The following is a 12,585-nucleotide window of genomic DNA, read 5'->3' as shown; positions in this document are numbered from 1 at the left end:
CTGTGCTTCCAACCATCACAGATAATCCAGGAGGTTACCGTGGTCAAAGGCTTCAAGAAATCTAAAATCTAGTTCTTAATGTAGTTGATGACAATTATAATGATGATTAGATTTTTATTCTGTCTTTATGTTCCAGGTGGGAAACATAAATAGTACTCCTACTTCCTATTTTTCTCCCAGTAGCAATCTTATGAGATGATCATCCATTAGAGCAGTGGTTCTCAACCTGTGGGTTGGAACCCCATTTGGGGTCGATCGACCATTTCACGGGGGTCGCCAAGCAAGGCTGTCCGCCATTTTTTTTGTCTGCCATTTTTTTTGTCTGCCATTTTTTTCCCCTTTTCCGGTGGGTGCCTTACCTCCCTTGGGCTGGGCCAGCTAGTGGTCGGCCTGCTCCATCTCTGCCGCTTGCCAGCTACGCCTCGGCCGGCGCAGGGGGCGGAACCACGCATGCGCGGTGCTCCCGGGCAGGGAAAGTCCTTGACTTACGACTGGTTGGGTAGTCCTCGACTTATGACCGGTTTAGTCCTCGACTTACGACCGGTTGGGGTCATGGCATTAAAAAGGTTGAGAACCACTGCATTAGAGTTACCAGTGCAGCCTCTTTCCCTTAACCAGGTCTCAATTCTACCTGAAATTAGTCCAGATAATACATTCCTCTACAGAATTATGTAGTTGTTGCAGCTTACCAGTCTGAAAAACATTGCCTAAAAAGGAAGATTGGAGACTGGGTGATATTGGTTACAACTGGTCAAATCCAAGGAGAGCTTCACCAGGAGGAAATATACAATCTCTTCCTTCCAAAGATTGTGCACTAACCCCTTTCCTTACAGAGATATTGACTCTTTCCTGGATACAACTTCAAATGTATTCCTATTTTTCCCAAAGAAATCAGGGATGTGAGTCTAAAACTAGTAGTGGAGATCATGCCATAGATCACACTATCTATATCTTCAGACTCATCAAACCTAAATGATTTCCAGGTAACCACACAAAAGGTTGCCCCAGTTCCCTTCTCTAATTCTGCCCACATAGAATACTGACCAGATTGAATTTGAACCATTTTATCCATGAAATATTGCCTCAAGGTCGCACAGCAGCTTTTGGGAAGATTTTATTTTCATCACCTAAAACAGGGCCACAGGTGCACAACTCACATTTGTACAGGCAGAGAAATAAGAACATTTTGCTACTAAAATTAGCATCAGTTTTGTTCCAAATTTTAAGGAAGGGAGAATAAATGAAGAAGCGATTACATCATGTGGTTTCCAATTCCAGAAAAACATATTATTTCCAGAAGGAACTCAGAATGTAGAGCAAATTACCCACTGTTCATTTAACAGTGGTTCCAGCTTTTTTTTTTTTTTTGGGTGAAAAACAATTCTTTGCTTTGGAAAGATTACAGTTCAAACAAGGTTGTCCCTATCTTATCAAATAAGCATTGATCCAAAGAGATATAGAATCATTTGTGAAAAATCTTTAGAGATTTTAAATTTTATTTCAGATTTCTGTAATTTACATGGGCTATTTGCCAGAGCTGCTCAGCATATCAATGATCCCATTACTGACCTGCTTTTTTTTAGTTAACACCAGGAGGAGATTGCTTAAATAAACTAGCTCTTCCTAATCTGCTTTCCAGAGCAGTGTGCCATTTTCTTTCCAAGCACAAGCCACAAAGTTTTGTGCTTTGACCTTAATAAATTGTTACCCGCTTCTGTCTTGCTGCTAAGCAGCTTAGCAAGGCAAAACAGCTGCTTTCTAGGTGGATTCCCTGTGGTCTACCTATGTGTTATTTTCTTTATTATATCTCTGCAATGGTACATGGAAAATGGGGGCAGGAGAGATTCTTCCTAAGAAATGATTAGATAAGACACAGCATAGCCCATAGCTGATATTGGGCTATGCCTTCCTTATTGCTATTTTTGCTCACCACAGGTAGGCCATGAGAAATCTCTCAGATGCTGTAAGAATTGAATTTTGATTACTATTCTGGCATCTTCTTTCAAGTTCACCTTTTTCGGTATCTGACCTGCAAATGCTAATTTAGCTGGCAACATCAAATTTGCCTCTTATTTAATAATTCAGGGAAAAGAAAACAGCAAAACAAATCAGTCCATCAAAATGTCTGAAATTCTAAATTCTTCTTGAAAAAGAAAATATTAATCTGCCCAAGTGAGTTAACCTTTTGACAGGCTATAACTTTTCCCTCTTGGTATATTTCAGAGAACTCCCTTAATTCTTAGATGTCAGTCATTACAGATTAGGAATTCTAGAGTTGTAGCCCCAATGTGAATGAAAGACTGTGGGTTAAGGAAGGCTGAACTAATTGATTGGGAAAGTAAGAAGACTCAAAGGAGAAGATTTGCTGTTTGTTCATCTTGAAAGGGTTGACACAGCTTTCAGAAAGTATCTAGCTTGGCAAGTGTGGAGTTTTCCTGCTTTTGTAAAAGGTATCAAGCAATGCACAAGCAAAGTTACACAAACCCAAACTCAAACACAGGCCACACAGTTCATAAACTTTACAAGCTTAGAGCAGGGTGATATACTGAATGCTTGATTATCTTCTGCAATACAATGAGCATTGAGGCAGAATTAAAGCTGCACACCAGAAGCAGTCATTTAGAAGTTCTCTATTTGCTTGAGTCATTAAATGAAATAAAAGTCACTTCAGTGACCATTTAATTTGGTTGTTTCTAGTAGTTCATGCTGCCTGATTGCCACTAATCACTCTCCTTTAGAGAATAAAAAGACAAAATCCACATCCAAACTAGACTGGACAAGGAGGAGCTGATAGAAATTCACTAATAATGACTTGGAGAATTGGAGATAACAAAATATCAAGACCTGTAAACTGAAATTGAAAGATTATGGCATAAATTGGCCATTGTGGTCCCAGTGATTATTGGCACTCTGTGTGCCATACCAAAAGGTCTCAAATGGCATTTAGAAAATCTACACATTGACAAAATTTCCATCTGACAATTGCAAAAGACCACACTGCTTGTATCTGCACATATATTATACTGATACATTACAACATCATAGATTCTTGGGAAGAATTCAATGCACATGAAAACCAACACCAGGTAAAGAATTGGCAGCTGTGACTTCAATGGTATGAATAGAGAATAATTGTTTATCTGCTCTTACAGAGCTTGCTGATTTTCTTTTTTTCTTCCTATTGTGAGAGAAAGTTTATCTCTAAGACTCAGGAATTCTATCTTCTCTTTTCCATGTCTCTTACAGAATATTCTTATTCTAGTAGCTTCTTTCTGTTTATTTAATAAAGTGAAACAGATTAGTTGCCAATGACATTAGCTGGTTTACTTTTTTGCAGGTTATTCAATTATGCAGAGCCATTGAATTTAGCCATCAAATAACAATAGCTATATACCTATTTGTTGAATACAGCATATGGAAGGAATCTAGACATGTAGACATCTATGATCTTAAGAATGAGCACTGTTTGACTACTACATATTACAAGTATTTTTCTTTTTGTAAGTGTTGGTCTGTTTTTTTATGATCCATACAATATGTCTTTATGATCCACACAAGTATGCCTGCAAACTTTCATCTTAAACTTAAATATAGTTAATTAACTGTATCCATGTTATCTTGTATCATAATAAACTGGGGATCTATGTGTTTCCATGAAGACCTTATTGCTTTTATTAATTTGATTTTCTATTATGGGGAACCAACTGACAATTTGGATAGTCAGGAATTCTTGATGGTTATAATGAGGTGTACTCCACCTCCTACTTTTAAAACGATTGAAGATGGGACTGTGGGAAATGAACAAGAGGTTCTGGGCATTTCAAAAAGCATATGGTTGATAAAGTGCAAAACTTAACATGAAGTATTTATATCCAATACTTGGCATGTCCCATAGTTAAAAAAACCTGAGTAATTGTGCTGAGAAAAACCTGTCTGTGTTGAAATCTTAGAAAGTTGTTCTACTAAAAGTACAGAGTAGCATTGTTGTTGGTCAAAGCTAGTGGCCAACAATATACTCCTAAAGATCTAGAAGGCACTAGGTTGATATAATGAACACAACATTATTTCACTAGTGGACAAAATTTAGGTTTGGACATGGAAATTTAGGTTTAGGCATGCCAAGGGCCATACTTCAAATAAGAGAGCAGGCCCTAATCACAAAGTGGGTGGAATTGGGGCAAAAATGACCTTGTTTCAAGTTAAATAGCTTAATTACATTAAAGTATAATTAAAGCTATAACTAAATTTGATTAAATGCAGTGAGTTTGTGCATTTCCCATGCTTGAATTGTATTAAAACTGCAATTCAGAGTAACTTTGGACATACAATCCTAGGATCACTGGTTGGTTGTTCCTAGTATAGAGAATCCTCACATGTGGAAATATTTCACAGTCAAGAACTGACATTTCTGATTATCATTAGAATTATTTGAAGCTTTAAATGGACGCTTTGCATCAACAATACTTCTTTGAGCAAAGCAGTCTTTTGAAGTTGTTGTACAAAGGAAGACCCCCTTCACTTCCAAAGAATGAAGCAAAGCTGTCACATTGCTTCACTTCATATGTTCATCCAGCCTCTTTTGGCTAATGGAGTCCTGGGAGATGAATGATATGATGTAATGCAGTACTCCTCAACTTCAGCAACTTTAAGAAATATGGTATTTAACTCTCAGAATTTCCCAGCTGGCATGTACAGTATGCTGTCTGTGGAATTCTGGAAGTTGAAGTCTAAACATGTTAAAGTTATTTGAAAAATATCCCTTTGGTGCTAAAAAAAACTGGCTGCATTCAAATCATCTTTTTTTTTTTCCTCCGTGGTCTTTCACTGAACCCCATCAAGTTCTCATGGAATCCAGTTTGAGAAACTCTGGCATAAACTACAAAAGATTCTCATTGATTATTTAACAGTATGGGGAACACCATGTGGGAGTACTTCATTTTACTATCTACTTTATGACTTTTTCATGTTCAAATGTTTTATTTTTTATTTTTTTTAGTTTTTGCTCCATGGAAGATAAATACAAGCTTGAAGGATAGTGGATAGTGAGGTCTCCTGGGCAACTCATGTGAGCCATTATGATAATAGAGCCACATTAAAGGTGTTGTAGGAGATGACAAATGCAAATGTGCTTGTGTCATTTATTACAAGAAATGGCCTTGGAGGTTATTATTCCTTTGTTCACTCAGCAAGAGAAAATGCTTTGAATGTGCACTTATAAAAAGGATTACTGTGTGAATTCACTAATCCTTCAATTGCTATGAAACTAGTTGTTCTTCCGTAGTGAATAATCAGCATTAATTCTGGAAGTTTCCTCTTCTCCCACTTCTCCCCTTATTCTAATAAATGTCACAAAATCATTTATTACGCTAAAGGGACAGACTGTGTACTCTAATTTGATTTCCTCACCTCTCTTCCTCCCTCCTTTTCTATCTCACTGTCTGAATGTATATGACCTGCAAAATCCCTTGAGAAAAATAACCATTTTTGCCACTTATTTTTAGAAAATTACATTGCTGAAAATGCCAGTAAAGGTATTTCTTTAAAAAAAAAAAAGGCTTCAAAAGCAAATGAAGCTTAAATATCTTGCCTGTATTGTCCATCAAATGCTCATGTTGCAGAGACTGAATAATGCTCTAGTGTCAGGTAAACATATCCAGGGGGTGCAGAAGGGGGAGAATTTGGCTAAGTTTTGTTCCTGGTGCCAAGAAGAAGCATAATGCCTAATTCATCATGACAGTTTTCTCCTCGAGTTTTTTTTTTAAAAAATCAGTCTGATGCCCTCTTTCTTGTCAGAGAAACCCAGCTCAAAGATGGCAACTTTTCTACAATGGCTCCATTCCCAAATCCCAAATCACACCCAATGTCATAAGAGTGTTCATTCTCAAGATTTTAATGATCTCAACCAGAGTTTTAAAAGAACTCAAGACAAATCTTCCATAAAAATCTTAGCTGTCCTTGCATAAGGTCTCACATGTTTGGGGTTTTTTTTAATTAGTCAACTTTAATTAAAAAAGAAAAGAAAAAAATCACTTAACTTTGAGTGTTTGCCATTGATGTCTTTCAGACCAATGAATTAAAACCTTTGGACAGCAAACTGCTAAACCTTAACTGACATACTAGATTTGTATAGAAACCACAGTTTTCTAGCACTGAAAAAAAATGTGTGAGGTTAAAGGTTTGTTTTAAACAATGTGTGTTAAAAACATCCTTAGCTGCTTCTTAATGAAATGTCTCTGTAACCTTTAAATATGCATTCTCTTACATTTTTGTTTGCTGTCCATGCTATTCCTTGGAACAGTCAGAAATAATGGAATTAGAAAGAATCATGAGATAAGTAACTGCATTAACAGTATATTATTTATTATTGTTAATTTATGTTTCCAATATTTGAATTTTTTTTGCAAAGTTAATAACATTAAATTTAGTTTCAGAAACTTTTCTAGACTTCATTTCAGTTCTATAATTTTACATATTATACTGAACAAACCTTGTACCTATATGCTTACGGTGAATCTTAAAATAAATGAATAGGTACAAAGTTCTAGAAAACATTAGGTTGAAGTGTGCTTTTTATGGTAAACATTTTATTCTCTATTCTCTGAATATTATTTTAGAATCTGCTAAATTCATAAGAAATAATCAATGGGAGGCTATGAAAATGGAAGAGTCTATAATGATAATTATTTCTTGGAATGATATGCTCTTAAAATATTAACACTAATGTAACTCAGCAAATGTGAAAACCTATTTTTGGAATATAAAGGATAAATCTCTAGTTTTAAAGAAGAGAAGAATGACAACTAGCTGTTTACTGAACCTTTCACTGTCTCAGCAAAGGATATTCAGTGTACCATGACTGAAGGTGAAGTAACCTACATTCTTTATAAATTGTTAAAGAACAGGAACATAAACTGATATTCATTTTTCAGCAATGCAGAGAGCAAAGCAGGATTTTATATTTAGATCCAGCCTGTACACACGTAGAGGAAATCATACTAATTCTATTGCAGAAGAAGGTCAAGGTTTTCATCTGTACATTATGCTGCACATAAATATAGCAATTATATAAATATGCCATGCATCTCTTCTCCAGTTTACATTCTGCTTTTAGTGTGGCTTGGTTCAGGACAGCCTATTCCCTCACCCTCACACAACTTTGTTCAGGTCAAGACTCTGATTGGCATATTTGAGGCTGAAGTCCAAAAGTGAGTGGCTCCATTCAATTTGGCAACACCAGTTGCAGTTGTCTAGAAATATTTAAAATAGTTTACATCTTGTTCAGTCTTTCCCAGTCAGATGTCTCCTTTGGACATTATTGCTGGTAGGGGATGATGAAAGTTATGTTTTATAAAATTAGAGGACACAATATGCAACACACATTTATAAAAAGGGATACAGTTTTGAGATACAGTAACAACCACCATCTCTATTTAAAAAAAACCAAAAAACCTCCTGGACCCACAGATGCTCTTGAAAGTAACTACCATGCATTAACATACTGAAATCTCTTATAAATATAAAAAAAATTCCTCCCAGAATATTTTTTAAAAGTCACTTTTTTCCCTGGAAATCTACTAATTGCCAGCACCAGGGAAATCAGAAGTTCCAGGCATTTCAAATGGGTATAAAGATTTATTACAAGCTTAAGCTTTCTACAAGAATCTGAACTACTAAAGTGTTATGTATTGAGGTTAATTACTTGGAAACTGTTGGAAACGGTCAAACGGCTGCACCTGTTTAAGCTCCAGACTGACTGTCTACATGTTAATTATCTTGTCTTTAAGCGGGAAATACTGCTTTAATTCTATTGGCTGCCGCCTAGTGGTGAGCTGTATAAATAGTGGTTAAGTAACAGTTTGGACTGCTTCTGTTGGGAACTGGCTAAAGAGTTGTTGTTTGCACCATTCGCCTCATCAATGCCTCACCGAACTAGAAACATAACAGTGGCGATGAGGATGGGATATGCTGCTAAACAAGAAAGAGCCAGAAGTCACTAGGGGTAGACCAGGCCGCAGCGCCCTGGTAGGAACTACATTCCCCCCTCTGCCTGCCAGCAAGCAATGCTGGAGGCCAACACCCTGGGGGACCCATCCCTAGGACAACAACAGAAGCCTTAGCAGCACAAGGCATTGCGAGATTGGAGACAACTCACCATGGCCAAGCTCGGAAAATTGTCGGAATTCGACATGTCGCATCCCGAGAGGTGGAGCTCTTACATTTCACGTGTTGAGAACTACCTGAGAGCTAGCCAAGTTAGCGAAGATGGCTTAAACGCTGCAACACTGCTGTGCATGTGTGGCCAGGCAATGTTCGATATCGCCGAAAACCTGGTCGCACCAGCCACACTTGAATCGGTCACCTACGCTGAGCTCAAGAAAATGCTCAAGGAGCATTTTGAGCCGAAGCTCTCAGTCATTGCCTGGAGACATGCCTTCAAACAAAGGGAGCAACAACCAAGCAAGTCTGCTGCTGAGTTCACAGCTGCCCTATGACAGGCGTCCCAGCTCTGCAATTTCCAAGACCTCGAAGAGAGACTAAGAGACCGTTTAGTTTGCGGGTTGAGGAACAGGAATCTTCAGCAGAAGTTGTTCGCGAAAGAGACTTTGTCATTCCAAGACGCCCTAAAGGAAATCATGGCCAAAGAAGCCGCCGGGGGAGCTGTAAAAGCCTTACGGCCCTCCAAGAACACTCCCAGCCCAGAAACTGTCCACTACGAGAACACAGGAAGAGGCGAGGTCCCCAACATGGACCAAGAAATCAATCTGCTGCAAAAGCCACCAGCAAGAGTTCAACGGCCACTTGACAAGGAAGTTCCCTTCACTCGATGTATGGGCTGTGGGAGGCCGACATAGACGCTCAGAGTGCAGGTTCCACACAGCAACGTGCCGGGTGTGCAGCAAGCAAGTCCACATCGCCGCTGTCTGTAAAGGTCGCCAGAGGGACATTCCACAAGAAGAATTTCTCAAGAAAGGTACCAGGGCCCTGGGGCAACACAGAGTTGGCTTTTGTGCTAGCAGAAGGAGCTGTTTAGAACAGGTGCCCATCGCCCCATGAAGGAGAAGCTAAGACTCAGAGTCAAGCTTTATGGAGTCCCATGCAACATGGGGGGGGGTCAGCCCTGTCTATAATTTACCAAGGAACTTTTAACCACATTTGCAGTCGCAGCGGCAAACGAGTCAAACTCAAGCTGTCGAATCTCCTGTTAACTGATTTCCAAAACTCCCGCATAGCAGTTAAAGGAGAAGCCACACTCAAACTGCAATTCAAAGAGTTTGAGGGTCCCCTGGACGTCGTTGTAGTTGAGGACCACTGCACAAGCCTCATCGGGCTAGACTAGTTTGATGCATTGGGCATCCACATGACTGGCATACACAGAACGCAAGCAGCAGACCTGTTGTTAGTTTGCCAAGAGTTTGCTGATGTGTTCAGCCATGAATTAGGGAAGTACAAGGGTCCTCCAATTACCCTCCACCTCGATCCTACTGTAACCCCAGTAAGGATCAAGCCTCATAGAATGCCTTTTGCCCTCAAAACCAAAATCGATGCAGAGCTGGACAAGCTGGTGCAACAAGGTGTGTTGCAGCCAGTAGACAGCAGTAGGTGGGAAACCCCCATAGTTACGCTACTTAAGGCCAATGGGGAGGTGCACATATGCGTGGATTATAAGTGCACTATTAATAGAGCACTTCAACAACATTCATATCCGGTGCCTGTAGTCAGCCACATTTTGGTGTCACTACAGGGAGGTCGCATATTTGACAAATTGGATTTGGCTCAAGCCTACCAGCAACTGCCCATGGACGATGCCATGGCAGAAGCTCAAACTATACTTAGGCTGCAGTGGCAGAGTCATTACACTGGCTCTTGGATAAACATGCACAGTGGCAGTGGACCAGTGTCCACGAGAAAAGTTTTTCAGCAGTCAAATCACTGCTGTCTTCAAACTCGGTGCTGGTGCATTTCAATGAACAGCTACCCATTTGCATCACCTGTGGTGCATCTCCATATGGGGTAGGGGCTGTATTGAGCCATTTAATGGCTGATGGGAGCCAAGCTCCCATAGCTTATTATTCAAGGACTCTGTCCTCGGCAGAATGCAACTATGCCCAAATAAAGAGGTATTGGCAATCATGGCTGGTGTCAAGAAATTTCATGACTATTTGTATGGTCGTCCAATCATGGTCTTTACAGACCACAAGTCACTCCTGGGTCTGTTCATGATGGACAAACAAACACCTCAGATTCTATCTCCAAGGATGCTGAGGTGGTCCGTTTTTCTTTCAGCTTATAATTACAGTCTCATTCACAAACCGGGCAGGGAAATGGGCCATGCAGATGGCCTTAGCAAGACTGCCCCTGCCACACTTAGAGCCAGACCCCGCTCTAGCGGCTCACATTCTTGCTATCCAGGATTTGCCGGAGTCTCCCCTTAACACAAGGGACATGGCTGCCGAAACAGCTTCAGACAAGACACCAAGCCACATGTTGAATTGGGTGCTCACAGGATGGCCAGACATAAGTCCGGGACCTAGCTTTCAGAGTTTCAGTAGGAAGGAGGACGAGCTTTCAGCTCACAAAGGCTGCATTTTGTGGGGGAGTTGGGTCATAGTCCCACACTCCTTGAGGCCCAGTACTATAGTCTCTGCATGAGGGACATCCGGGAATAGTCTGGATGAAGGCACTCGCAAGAAGCTACTTATGGTGGCCAAGGTTAGATAAAGATATTGAGGCCCAAGTACACAGCTGCTACATTTGCCAGCAATCCCAGCCAGAAATGCCACAAACCCCCGTCCATCGATGGGAAGCCACAGAAGCCCCGTGGTCAAGAATCCACATCAATTTTGCAGACCCCTTTCAGGGACAGCCGTTCCTTATTGTGGTGGACAGTCACTCTAAGTGGTTAGAGGTCGCACCTGTCCCAACTATAACTACTGCCAGGACCATCCAGGAACTGCATAGGATCTTTGCAACGCACGGGTTGCCCAACGTGATAGTCTCAGACAATGGGGCTCAATTTACTGCTGCAGAATTCCAGTCCTTTTTAAGGGCTAATATGATCAGGTATGCCACTTCGGCACCTTTTCACCCAGCCTCTAATGGCCAAGCAGAACGCATGGTCCGAACGACCAAAGAATCCTTTAAAAGGATTGTAACCGGCAACTGGCAGCATAGACTGGCAGACTTCTTACTCTGCCAACACATGACTCCCTGCACTTCCACAAGCAGAAGCCTGGCAGAATTAAGATGGGGACGTCGCTTAATCACTAAGCTGGATCGTCTGCATCCAGACCGAGTTGCATTGGAATCAGCACAGCCAACGCTACCGAGGAGATTGCAAGTTGGCGACCCAGTTTGGGCTCGAAACTATGGGCAAGGGGCAAAGTGGGTGGTAGCTGTGGTTGGTAAGGTGTCAGGGCCACTCTCTTATGAAGTGGTCCTGGAAGACGGTCAAGTGATACACAGGCATATCGGCAAACTGCGCAGGAGGCTAGCGAACCAGCTGGCTCATGACTCTTGTGAAAGCCAAATCCAGGGGGAGCCCAACAGCAGCTGTGCATCGGAGTCTTCGAGTGAGGGCGAGACTCTCAGGAGAGGGGCATTAGCAGACAGTGAGTTGGCCCTGAACACAGAGACTGCACCCACTGAGCAATTCTGGCAGTCGGCTCTGATTCCCAGCCCGGTGAAAACTGTTCCACCTATGGACACTGGCTCGGGTCTACCTGGACAGACCAGCCACAAAGACTCAGGGCTACCCATAGTAAATGGGTCCCAAAGCCCCAGTCTACCCAGCTTGGCAGGCAAGCTATTAGACCGGAGCCTACTGTGGTGCCGAGGCACTCAAAATGGTCAAGAAGGCCACCAAAATATTTACAGGACTATGTTCAATATTTGTTATTATGAACTATCTAGGGGGAAGGGGTGTTATGTATTAGGTTAATTACTTGGAAACTGTTGGAAATGGTCAAACGGCTGCACCTGTTTAAGCTCCAGACTGACTGTCTATATGTTAATTGTATTTAAACGGGAAATACTGCTTTAATTCTATTGGCTGCCACCTAGTGGTGAGCTGTATAAATAGTGGTTAAGCAGCAGTTTGGGCTGCTTCTGTTGGGAACTGGATAAAGAGTTGTTGTTTGGCCTCGTCAATGCCTCACCGAACTAGAAACATAACATAAAGGTTAAAGAATTTGGCAGTAAATAAGGAATTCACAGTGAGCTGGGCTTAAATCTCTTGTGGGTGAGAAGGAACTCATGACTGATGATGCGTTTGATCCCTTCCTCAGATTCAGCCTGGTCATCTCCTACATTAATCACAGTACTATAATCACAGTCCAAATAATCACAGTACTATAATCATTGTTCCACAGCCAAAAGTTTTGGATCACAATTCTCCAGCAAAGGGAGGAATGTAGACTCCACGTGTGGGTGTTAATTGTCCTCTAGCCCAATCAGACCAAACAATCAAAGTCGCCACGCCCCTTCAGGGTCTGAGCATGCCCAGTTTCTTTTTGGTCTCAGCCCTGAAGAGACGTGTTTTCTTTGGCTCCTGATTAGGCTAGAACTCAGGTAGTACATTTCTATTAA

At 41.1% G+C, this 12,585-nt stretch overlaps 1 pseudogene; it reads left to right on the top strand.

The window, feature by feature from the left end:
• The first annotated feature begins 10,329 nt into the window (after positions 1-10,329).
• LOC107291464 overlaps positions 10,330-12,585 on the top strand; it is a 4,225-nt pseudogene continuing 1,969 nt past the window's right edge.

This window comes from Protobothrops mucrosquamatus, unplaced genomic scaffold (genome assembly GCF_001527695.2).
Source record: "Protobothrops mucrosquamatus isolate PMUCROS unplaced genomic scaffold, P.Mucros_1.0 scaffold1132, whole genome shotgun sequence".
In the NCBI taxonomy this organism is placed as follows: Eukaryota; Metazoa; Chordata; class Lepidosauria; order Squamata; family Viperidae; genus Protobothrops; species Protobothrops mucrosquamatus.
This window is presented reverse-complemented; position numbering and strand designations above follow the sequence as displayed.